General features: G+C 41.6%; 1 protein-coding gene across 1 annotated transcript in view; it reads right to left on the bottom strand.

Moving 5' to 3' along the window:
* The window catches only part of LOC124296966 (guanylate cyclase 32E), a 30317-nt gene extending 27948 nt beyond the window's left edge, over window positions 1–2369 (bottom strand). Inside the window, exon 1 of the mRNA XM_046747471.1 lies at window positions 1525–2369. The gene's annotated coding sequence lies outside the window, so the exon portion shown is untranslated. The remainder of the gene's footprint in view (window positions 1–1524) is intronic.
* Between the last annotated feature and the right edge of the window lie 10904 nt (window positions 2370–13273).

Genomic DNA, 13273 nt, shown 5'->3' with positions numbered 1-13273 from the left:
GTAGTCCGATTACCGTTGTCTAGCAAAGTGACTTCAATTTTCCCGTAGTAATCTAAATCTATGATATAAATACGGATAAGAGTTGTTAAAAGTTTCATGCAACGGATACGCCATTGCAGAAAATATGAAAAATTTTCGAAACCAACTACTTTTCTGAAGAGTTAAAAGAACCGCAACAACTAAAAGTAGATCAAACTTTGTTCCTCGTATCTGCACGATAATTGATAACAACTGAAGTAGATTTCACAGGCCCTGATATTTTACTTGTATCACTGATTTTTGTTGATACGCACTGATTTCTTACCAGCAACCGAGTTCTTTGTTAAATGATAACCGCCTGACCGAGTTCGTATTTTCGGTACTGGTCAAGGCGATCCCAAACCAAGCAGCCCAATTCTTCGATCTAGTTCGATACCAGAAATGCGGAATTCCGGGATTTCCAGTTCTGAAATTGGATTGGATTCCCCGACTCCAGATGCAGAAGTGATTTGCTGCCGGTATCTTCACACTCGTCCGAATCCAAATACGCGACTCGCATACCTCGCTTCAATCGCCCGGGGCTGTCATCGCGAACTCGGAGTGAAAGAAGGAGCCACTCGCTTATAACGATGCTCCAAGTCTTCTAACTTACAAGCTATTACCACACCCGCTCACCTAACAGCGTTTAAACTACGTCGGATGTGCATCTCGGTGGCGAAGCGAGCGTCAAAGAGCGTCAAATGCACACATGTACCATAACACGTATTATATGCCGGTCAAACTCATCGCCGTAGAACTTTGGCTGTCACCGCGCTAATGCCGAAGGCGTTAATCGTTTGCAAACTGCGAAAAGAAAACGTTTCGCCAATTTTTAAGCGGCATCGCTGCTCGTTCAGCGCGAAATTTAAAAGCGAGAAACACTCGGGCATGCACATATTTGCATTGAGCTAATAAAATCGCGGCTCTCGTTTTCTCCTCCGTCTTTTTGCACCGTGGTTGAGTAAAAATCGCGCGAATTTTACGAAAAGATTTATTCTTTTGCCAGTGACGAGAGGAATATTCTCGGCAGATTACGTCAAGGTTCTACGTTAATTCGGAATTGGAGAATTTCTCCACATTCAACTGTACTTAAATTAAATAGCCGCAGCTATGTTCGTGCCGTTCAAGATTCACAAAACGAGGCTTATACCCCGGCTATTTACGGACTTTCGTTTTCACGCCATAAGCGTAATCGGTTCCGCGTAGACGCGTACCTTCTGCAAGCTTACCGCGTTCACGCGTGCAATCGCTTTTCCGTCTGCATAGACAACGCGCATTGACGGAATTTATGCAAGCACTCGTCAACCTTGTTCTTATTCGCGTAATTAGGGTACGTCGTTTGCGATAATTCTTCGTCGTCGTCACTATTGTTAGATACCTTCAACGTTGCTTTGTAATCCTTAGGTACAGTTACGGAAGATCGAGTTGGTTTCACCGAGGATCAAAATTAGGAAAATTACAGGGCTGATTGAAAAAAGTGATTGTAATTTAATTCTTTTTTCTTACCTTGATAACGTGATAGTCTCCTCACGTGTAATAATGACGACGAATCTTTCCGCTTTCCGCTTCGATTGTGTGACTGTGGAACTCAATGGACGAAATTGAAGCGCAACCTTGTCGAAATCACTCAAACAGAAAGTCCTTTCTGTCTTACCGATACAGATTCAATATCATAGTTTATACGTATTCGAGATAATACAGAATCAGAGCCCAAGTTTGACCGTGAATGAAACCGCACTTCTTACCCATTTCTCACCTTATCTTTGAGACAGAACTGCGTATAATAAAACCACTTCCCAGAGTTCAGCGAGTGATTTAAAATTCAGCCAAACACGCTTGTCTAATTGCTATAGGCAACCGTCAGGTCAAAACTGAAGGTAAACACAGAAAAGATAGCCACTATTAGGCTCGTGCTAAACGCCGACAGCACGGAACCGCGCAAATGTCTAAGCACAAATATGTACAAAGGTGAAAGAGGAAACGAAAGAAACGTCGATAAAAAGTTCTCTACAGCGAAAGTCCAGAAAGAATTTAGACGGAACGAGTTCTCGTCCGACTTCGCTAACGAATATGTTTTTTCGCGCTCGATTGGTTAAATATTGCGTATAATTATAAAAAACGTTGTAAAAACGGGCCGCCCGTGATTCGCGTTCGCCGAGCTTTCGCGACTCTCTGCAGCGTCCGCGCGCGAAAAGCTCGCGAAGACGAAGAGGCGTCGCGACGCGTGTCCCGGGCCGCGGGTGTCGGAGCGGCGCGAATTTTGCGACAGTAGTAGACGGCGTGCACTGCCAGACTGCCGTACGCTGTGTTGACACGAGGAACGTGGGGCGGCTTCTGGCGCATGCCGTCCGAGTCAGCGTCCCGCACGGTTTCTGACTGACTGGTTAACTTTTGCGATGAATATCCGCGCCCGCACCGACACACGGACGTAGATTCGGGGATGTGTAAAAGGCCGGACTCGTGCCTCGCGTCTCTCGATCTCGCGATCGGCACACATCTCTGACATTACACCTAGGCAGAGACCGCGATCTAGATCGTAGATATGACGAACGAACGAAGGAACGAACGATCGATCGAACGACCGCCGATCGCTTGTTCGACGTTACCACTTTTCACCGCGATCGTTGTACAGCTTGATCCGTGTCGCATTGCGTCGCTGTATTACGGCTGGTACCCTTGACTTTTTTAATCCCATGCGGGAGCTGGCGGCAGCTGATTTGAAACCGAGGTACAGCAGGCGAATGCGCGAATCTTTGCGTAGGTGATATTTATGCGGACGATGATCGAGGCGATCGGATCTTTCATTCATGCGTGATGCAATCGCGCGATTTTTTTTTTTTTTCGAATCTTTTTAGTGCAGGCGAATGACTAATCGGAGGCCAAGACGTACATCCGTATCTTTCTCGATGTTTGATTCTGATTTTACAAACTTTCTTTTTCACTGTTCTTGCGTTATGGATAATGAGAAATTCGTTTGGTCACGGTGCTTCGAAAAGCTCGTAAATTCTTGTGACCGCAAGTTTGTTTAATTTTGAAATTTTATTACAGAGGTCGAAAGCTCGTTTGAAAAAAGAAAGAGGAATGAATTGTCGTCGTAATTTTACTCTCCAACTGTTACTCTCGAGGCGAGTCAAAAAGAAACCACGATCTCGTCGTTGATTATTAAACTGCTAATGTCTGCGTAAATCTCCTCGAGGTTTCAACGTCGATCGATCCAAGTGATTATCCGCAAATCACCTTCCAACGAAATCACTTCAGACGGCACCGACCCATCTTTTAATCAATATTCGAGAATATGCTTCGATCATCCTCTTCCTATGTATACTATAAAAAAAACAAACGTCACAGATTCCCAGAACCAAAATTGATTTCCCCTTGGTATCTGATCGTCGAATAATAACGACAGGCCGATCGAGTAACAAAAATTAACGTTCCAAATACACGAATGGCGAAGAGTTAGAATCGGGTTCATTGATGGAATGAACTATACCAATATCGAAAGTCTTTCGAATCGGGTGTCGAGGAGCGTATACATCATGTATACATATATATAATTACCGGAGATTCGACCAGGCACAATTATAACACGTTTCCAAATTCAGGTTCGCATCGTAAATCCTTTAACGACCGAAAGTAGCCGACCTGCATCTTGCCCCTTGCCAAACACCTCGACGATATCGCGTGGGGCTCGTATAATAACCACCGAACATTCGATTGGCCCGAAACGAGTCGCTCTGCTCGGACTCTGACGCTCCGTGAGACGAGATCTCGGGATTAGTTTCGATGAATACACTAACGACGGGTGATTCCGGCGAAGCTTTGCACCGATAAGGACGCGGACGTTCGGAGGGGGGGTAATCTCGTCGCGAATGAAAACGATACAGGTACGTAATCTCGGTTTGATCTCGTAGCTCACCCACGTCGCGAAGCCTTTCGGGATTAATTTATGACGCCGATCGCGGCTGGCCGTCGATCGATTCGAGCGAATCGCCCGTCCCCGCGTACAACGGAACGATTAAATCCGTTCCTGGTCTTCGCACCTTCGCACCCCCGACTCTCCGAGAAACTCGATCCTGTCCTTCGCTTCCCTTCGCGTCCCTTCCTTTCCTCGGAATCTAATTTCACCCCTGCAACACCGATTCGCGAGATCTTCGATTTTATGGATCGGGAAAACCCTCGCGAAAGTTTATATTCGCAGGGGTTGAAATAAGCCGGGGTTGTATTATGCAAATGTAGAGAATCCCGTTGAAAAAAAGTTCAAAGAATAAGGGAGAGAAAGTATCTCGAGAAATTGGAGGAACCCTGAAAGTGAACGTGGTTTCGTACCCGTAGGTACCGAAAGTCAACCAATCTTCACATTTTTCTCCTGGGAAATTAAATCGCAAGAAAGTATCGCCCGGACTTCGCACGTTATACGTGCGATGTCTATATCGCTGCACAATCGTGTATCCTCCTCGCGCATTGTCCCCGAACTGCAATTGCGTCGGGTCCGCGATACGAGCTGGTTTATCGCGCGATGCACTTATCCTGGGAGAGAGGATGGGGGCGGAGAAGGAGGGGGGAAACTTTTCACCTTAAAAACTTTGCGGGAAGAGATCCGAGCTGCGTTCGTAATCGCAACTCGGACCGACTCGGCTCCTGCAAGCCACCGTGGAACGAACTATGAATTATAATCGGTATTACGGTTGTCCGAACACGCGCTCTGATACAATTCGACCATATTTCAAGTCTCTCACCTACTCGGAGAAGGCAGCAACCGCGTTGCCTAGGCGCCCGTGTTCACTTCCGAGGCTTAGCCTATTTCCTACCCCATTTACCACGGTAAATAGCGCCCGTCGATATCGATAAATCGAGGTGGATAAAGATTTTCCCGTTTTTATGATTGGCAATTTTTTAATTCCCCATATTTTTCAAGATTGAAAAATTTCATAATATTCATCTTAGCGCAGCGATGTTTCAGAGAAATATGAGCTTCGGTTACAACGAAACCGTGGCGACATACAACTCGTAGGAGTTTCAACAATCGCGCGACTTGTTAACAATAATTCAAACGCGCGATAAATTTTCTTCCTCGGGGATATTTTTTCTCGACGGATATGCAGGATCCGCGCCGTTTCCTCTCTTTGTATGTTTTTTTTTTCTCCTGCTTCCTTTTTTCCCTTTTCTCCAAAGAGAGAGTCAGAGCTATGCGTCGGGATCCTGCGCGTAGAAAAACGTTCGAATGACGAATACCTACGTGATCGGAATTCATTTATTCCCACTTATTGGACGTATCCAAATATTCGTTTCCGGCACGAGAGGCCCTCGGGACGTGTGAGACGTCGCGTAAGATCGCGAAAATTATTTCGCACGGTTATAATGCGATTTTGCGCGAAAAATTCATCGCGCATATCGCGGTTGCCAAATTTGTTCCTCCTTGGGCACGAAAACAGCTGGAAAGCCGATACGCGGCGCGGAGAGAATAATTTTTCAACCAAGTAACGGCGAAGGGTTGTCTCCAGCCGGGTATTTACCGCCTTGCAATTATCCTGATTACAGGTTCAGCTGGCACAAAAACAGGTTGTGTACATGTATCGTCGTAATATTGAATATACGCGGCGATTTTGCGCACCGGGATATGCGCAAATTTGCAAACTGCCCTGACCGTATAACTGCAGCACTAAAAAAAACGCGAGATCGTTGAATTTCCGGAGAAAAATTATCCTTATTGTCCTTATTTCGGCGTCAATTTTTTTGGTTTCTCTAACTTCTAACGGATCGATCTTTTCTATTCACCACTTGCGCACAGGTAAGGCCCGATATTTGGGCACGTATGCATGCACGTGGCGCATTGCTCTCTCTTTCTCTCTCTCTCTCTCTCTCTTTCTGGCATTCTTGCAGACCACCCTGTGCACAATTATCCTTACTTTATGGTCATTCCGATTCTAGAAACGTTTGCCGCATTAATTCTGTCGTTGTAATTCACGGATGCGAAACTAGCGAACTAGAATAGCACTATAACTAATAGCTGCACGACAGATATACTCGCCTTACTACCGCGGCTTATACTTACTTTGAGTAGCTTTCATCTTGCTAAAATCTTCTCGACTTTATGACGCACGATTTACTTACTCTCCTAGATGCAGGATATTTTATTCTTATGATCCACAAAAGTCACGTTTTTTTTTCTATACTTTTATTTCACATTTCAGCTTTTCGCTTTCATTTTACTTACCCTCGTTTAGTTTTCGGACTTTAGTACAGTCGAGAAATTTTCATATAATTTTAAAAACGGAATTTTACCCTTCAAGAAAATCATTTTCGTTTCATTATCGTTTTAACAATAACATGGTTTCGGTTGAACTGTTTTATTTTGTTATCCATACGTTGCCGATAGTCTATTTTACGTATAGGAATTAAGCCTATCGAAATGTGTTTTTTCGGTTTTCACCTATCGAAGCTCAATGTTTTACTCCCGAGTTCGATAGTAGCTTAATTTTTTTCTGTCGACGGAGCTTTTGTTCTTTCGAAATAATTCGTACGGAAAAAATGTACAAACGAAGTACAAAGAAAAAAGGTGTCAAAACACTTTTCTCCGCAGTTCTTTTGAGACAGGTTATCGAACCTCTACTTTTACACATCCACCAACAGATATGTACGTCACATATTTCTCCTTCCGATGTTCTGAATTTTTCGACGGATATTATATCACTTTTCACGTGCGTGTTAGAACCCATTGTCGAATGCGTCGCGATAAGTTTGGCACCTTATACGTGTAAGCTATTTTACTAGCGGTATTGTTAGACGAGTGAGCGTTGGAACTCTGTTATTATCGAATAATTAAAACGACACTACGGCGTCGCGCTGCTTATTCAAATACTAATTTGCGCCGATGTAAGACGAGGTAAAATCGAACGTTAAACCAATAGACGCACGACTCGAGTGATTGTCGAAAACCTGCTTTCAGAACGCGGATAGGTAGGTGTATATTCCTCCTGAGAAGAGCGACGCTTGATTTCGCCGTTGCTCGAAGCCTCTGAAATTTTGCCTTTCCTATGCCCCTCGGGCAGTATCGTGCAAACCGGACTTCGATAGTCTTTCATTCATGAGAAATCCGCTTCCTATATTCCTGCGTGTGTACATTAACATACAGAGGCTGTAACATGCTTGCGAAATATATCGTAGATGCGATTCCCGATCATTCACCGAGGTTAAATCGGATGCCTCCGTCGCGTCTCTCCGTAAACGATTTCATCCCCCTAATCCTACGATAATAAGCTTATACATCCACGGACCCGAATATCCGATTATTCGTACATGAAAGCGACGCAGGAATATAGACTCCGAGATTTTATTTTAACGATAAGAGAGAGGACTCGGTTAGCCGAATTGAGCCAATTTCGTTCCTTATGTGTCTTCAACATTGCAACTGTTACGTGCGTCCCAAATTATCAATGGAATACACCCTTATCGTTTTTTGCTGTTTTCTCTATCTCGTCGAACGAACCAAAACCTATTTTCTTTTTTACGACGATGACGATAACTTCTCGGATTCGATTCGATATAAAAATATTCACAAACTGATACGGTTACGGGTACTCGTCGTATCTTGTCTTCGTAATCCAATCGAAGAAGAAATTGGAGAAATGCGATTCTTGAATCGTAGGAATCGGAGCTGATCGTGCGGTTTCTAAACCTGAGGCCTGAACCGCGTTTTACCGTCGGTTGATAACGGTTATGCCACATCTACTATACGTAGCGTTTTGCCTTTGCACTTGCGCAATTTTCATGACTTTCACTTTTACACGAATGTAGTTGATTATAGGCGCGTATAGAGGAAACGAGGAGGCGAGAAGATGGAAGGGCAATCGCGAGACTCGCAGCTTGTATTCGTGTCCGAGTCGAGTGTGTGTTACCGTAGTTACTTGCCATTCAAAGCCTCGCTTGCTGATTCGCCGGTGTTCCTAACCACCTCGTGATTGCTCCGTAAATGGGACCACACCACACGCCGATTATCCACCTTCGGGGAGTAATAAAAAAATCCTGTTACACTACATGCTGCGATTTCTTGCGCATCACATTCACAGCTCAAGCTGCTCGTGTAAGAAAACGACGAATAATTATTACGCGTATCGGATGTTATCCATGGTTTAACTGCTCGTCAATTGCCCGTGGCCCAAATAACTCGTTCATCTCTTTTGTACGTACCTCTTGGTCGGTATATGTATACATGTGTATACGTATATACATGTATTAAATTTTTTCCCTCGTAGCGAGATTACGTTTTCATAAAAATAGACCACGTTGCGGCTACATCCTTATAGAAATATATAACCTGGTATACATTGACGATAAATCCAGTTTGTTGTTAAAACTCAAGTTTGGGTCAAAATACGTCGTTATCTTGATGAATCGATCCATCCATCCTGCATTTTTCGTACCGGACGAAAACAATGTCGAAAAAGTGCTAGCTGACGTTAAACAGGAAAAATAAACAAGTAACCGTTAGCTTGTAAAATACCTTACGTAGTTGAGAGTTTTATGAATTGAGACGAAAAACTTACGGCGATTTGGCGCCTGCGCGAATCTGAGTCACAATTTTTTCACCTACGGAATTTTGCAAGTACTTTTTAATCGGCTGATTTTACCCGGAATTCACGAAAGTTAAGACGAAAAAGCTACTCGTAACGTGCAGAATCAATATCGACAATCTCGTCGATTCGAATAACGCAAATCGTTGCCACGCTGCACCCATAGAAATATGAGGTAATCCATAAGGTGGCAATTATGTAAATAATGCGATCCGCAATCGCGTGGCTTAGTTTATAATTACCGTCTATAAGGTGCGCGCGGGATCGCACTCGGCATTGTGTTTCATACGGATTATTATTTATTATATTTACATGAAAAAGGTCGCGAAGGCGGGGCATTTAGCCCGTTTGTAACAGCTATTTTGAAATCGGGGCTTCCGGGGTCATTTCGTGTGAGTTAATAACCGCACCGCGAGGCTTTTCGTCATCGTACAAAGCTACAAACGTAAATGGGGCTCTCGGAATTCACGGTTGTCACCGCTCGTTATCTCGATCACTCTCGACAGTTTCACTCGGGCAGATTGATAGGAGAATGCCTGGGCAAAATTCGGGCAAATTCGCGGTCTGCAGAAGCCCGGAGTTATACACCTGCTAATTAAGATGTCGCTTTAACTCGAACGTGTAATATACTTTATATTTATGTATAAAGGTGTACACGTACGTAAACATCCGGACGAACATCACGCGTGTTTCGCGAACTTTCCGGAGGAGAAAGGTTGCGGGTCACCCGGCTGATCGTTACCTTGCCATTTCGCCCCTTGTAACACCGAGTAATGTACGTGCTGGAGAACTCCGTGCGGTGTAACTTACGTAATTAGCACGTTTTTCCCTGACCTGTGACAGGTAAATGGCGACACCTGACAGAATAAAGGCCAAGCCAAACAAATATGACAACCACGAGAGAGATTTGACCAATTTCCAGAGGTCCCCGGATAAGACTCCCCGAGAAGACGCCTAGGCGATAAGTCGGCATCGATGAATACCTTGTGGCAATGTGCCTTGTTTAAATTTTCCAAATTCAATTAACGTACTAAGATTAAATTATCGTTGTCTATGTGACCACGAATTACTTAACTAGGAAACAAATCTTCATACAACATCTACGAAGCCGGTGGCCAATTATCGAGGATCTCCATCTGCCTCTTACGAACGGTAGTCGTACTGTGTCACCGTTCGTAATGATTATCAGCGTTTTGAAGTTAAGTAAACCGTTGTAAAATAACTTGACGTTTCATTTTGATATAATGGAAACTTCTGTAAATTTCACTTCGCACCTTTTGTTTAATTTAGAATCACTTCAACAGAGTTTCCACCGAGTAGTTTTTTCGAGTCACCTATTTCGTACCATTTATGTAAAACAACACGAGCGACGTAATCAACTTGGGAGCCTGTTGGCGTATTTTAACGTGTCTGTACGAATGGATGAGTGAATGACTATTTGAAGATAGGTATCCGGCATTATTAAGAGATCCTCTTTTTGGATCGTGAAACATGATCAAAATAAAGAAAATTGTGACACTCGGTAAAATGTGCCTGGTATTCCTTTTGTTAAAATAAGTTTCATCTTCACTTGTAGTGTAAATTTCCAGTTATTCTCTCTTCGATTATTAAAATATTAATATGGCCACTTGGCACTAAAAAAAACCGTTACAGACCTCGTGACAATGTTAACAGTATCAGACGTTCGTAGACGAATCGCAACTTTGCCTGGACGATGATTTATCGCCAAAGTGCCGTTCACCCTGCGTCGGATAAATCCAAGGATTAGAATCTACACTGAGAGAAATTTTTATTTCCTGTTACCGCTCGGTTCTTGACTATTTTCATTTTTGACCACAATCGAAAAATACAGTTCCAGGTAGAAAATGAAAATTAATTTTTTACCCGTTACCGGAAAGTCTAATATCCGTTACTATTCTTTCTCATTACGATCACTGTTGCTAGATTTTCTTGCAAGCGTCGCGAAAATTTAACACTCGTGCAACGATAAATCGACGTTAAAGCCTTGTTTAACTAAAAAAGTACAGTAAACCTCAGAAACTGATTTTGCGTTGCAATAACCAAAAAAAGATCGACGATAGCGCAAAATGGTTAGGCGTACCTCGTTTTTCGCAATTCCGCCAATATTCAAAGTTTTTTTAACGATACCGCGAACCTCAAACGATATACACATCATGGTATACATACATACATAGTACATGCCGTAGACCTGCTTTGAAATTGTTCAATTATTATTTATTCATTGTACACATAGAAAATATTACGCACGTATATGATACATCACATATTATTTCAAAACGCCTTCAGACTGATATATATATCTATATATATGTTTTGGTATGCAATTGTTGTGAATTTCACCAAGTATTTTGTGCTGCATGTATTATTTATAACATTATGTTATCCATACGTATTGTGTATGATTATACGATGGGCAGAAGTGAAGTCCGTGTACGCCATATTAAATATCAATTTATTAACCATATCTCCTAATAATAGATACTTGTAATGTAGATTTAGCGTGACATTTCAATATACATAGAAAATTATAACTTTACATAATTATCTCATCATTTATTTATTATTATCATATATAGGTATGTATATATCTAATATGTGTTTGCTGGTTTTTTGACTAGTTTTTGTTGTTTTTTTTTTTTAATCTAATTTCGTTTTCTTTCCTTCACTTCGTTACACTAGAAATACGTGTCTATAAAAATGTTCCGCAGGAGTGATTTCGCGTGATCGTTGTAAACCAAAATGAAACGAATAGAAACAGAAAATAACAAAAAAAAAAAAAAAAAACAAGAGAAAAAAAAACAAACAAATACGTAATAAGAAAAGAAACAAAGTTAGAAAATGGTCGAGAGATGAAAGTAGAGAGGGCAGAGAGGTACATATTATCGCGTTTAAGCGCGCCAGTTTTTTCCTACTTTACCAACGTAAGGTGATACACGTAGTTCGTTTATACAGCCGTGAGTCACAATGCAATCGAATATCCAACGTGTTTTCCCGCGAGTTCTCTTCGTCGGAATTTCGTTCCCGTCGGTAATACCGCGTCTACAATTAGAGGGAAATTTGGGTACAAAATTGTTCGATCTGTGCATTAATGCGAAAAGGTTCGCGAAACCTGACAACGAGTCGAATGCGCGAATTAAGGATATCGGATAACGCGATAAGAGGGAATAAGCGTACCGCATGGTACGGAGAGTATTGAAAGTATATTGGGTACAACTTTTATTTCAAATATATTAACGCCTCTCCGTGATTTTTTAAGATTTTTTATATATCGTGTAAGAAACAATGACAAAAATATGTGTATTAAATATCAGAATTGTAGCCCCTCGCGCTCATTTTTCCCCGGTGAATTTCTTTTTCCCCTCCTTCTTCTCCATTTCTTATCATTGTACTTCAATTTAAAAAATGAGAGATTCGTTCTTCGTGAGGTTGTTGTTTTAATTTTTTTTTTTATTCTTATTTTCCTACCCGGTCCGAGGCACGCTGGAAATTGCATTGCAGGGAAACGCAGAGGACGGCGTCAAGGTGCAACTCTGAGTATAAAATTATATTACATCGACAAAATTATGAGAAGAGCTTACATGTCACAGTGTCGTGCGATTCATCGATTCGTGCGCATTTTGACGCATCGTGTTTTTCTTTTACTTTTCTTCTTTCTACATTAATTTTTTTATTTTTTTATTTTTTCTTTTTCTCCTACGATACGTGTAACATTATACAGAATATATGTATATATGTATACTAGATATAGATTTCGTAATAAATATTGTGTTTACATAATGTATGTATAATATTACAATCGACATCTTCAAGTCAGTTATTATTGATCTGTATTGTATAATAGGTGTAAGTACGTTACAATTTTCTAACGAGTTTTTCGTATCATATTTAAATCACATCTATATATAACTTACACATCTGCTGTACAGTCACAGCGTTTTAATAAACATTTTTTTTTTTTTTTTTTATCATTTATTATTTAATTCCGTGTATGCATGCACGTATTTACGTACGTATTTATGTACGTGTACGCGAGTAGGTAAGGGCGACGTTTTTGATCTTTTGTCACAATCCGTCCAAACACCTTATCTTTACAATAATAATGGTCAATGTATTACACGTAATACCTACCCTAAAATCACTCCAACATTAACAGGGTACATCTGATTACCGCGAGGTTTCCTCGCCTCCCTTCTTCGCCTAATTGACAAATGCAACATATCCTTGCACCTGCGTGCATTTGTCGCCTTGTGACGTAGGCAGACACGGTATTCAAGAGTGTAATCCATGCAAACGTGTCGGAGCAGTCGTACTTTCTTAATTATTTCACCGCGAGTGGCGCGAGTTGCGCAAAACACCAATTCGACATCGTTATCACTTTATCAGACACTTGGTGCTAGTCGGTCGGGGTGCAAACGGCAGACTTGAGTGACGCTAGATTGTTCGGATATTAACACACATACACACTCACAGACGAACAAGGACTCGCCTATCAAGATTATATATATATATATATATATATATATACATACATTTAGTTATAACCGTAATTCATTTAATAGTTTGCGCTTCGAACATTCTTAAAAATACCAATTTTTTCAAGTCAATGCTTATTTTTACTCTATCTAATACCTGCTCTTATTTATCTACCACCGTATTGTTTTTTG

This window comes from Neodiprion virginianus, chromosome 2 (assembly GCF_021901495.1).
Source record: "Neodiprion virginianus isolate iyNeoVirg1 chromosome 2, iyNeoVirg1.1, whole genome shotgun sequence".
In the NCBI taxonomy this organism is placed as follows: domain Eukaryota; kingdom Metazoa; phylum Arthropoda; class Insecta; order Hymenoptera; family Diprionidae; genus Neodiprion; species Neodiprion virginianus.
Note: the sequence above shows the minus strand (reverse complement) of the source record. Positions and strands in the feature narration are given on the sequence as shown.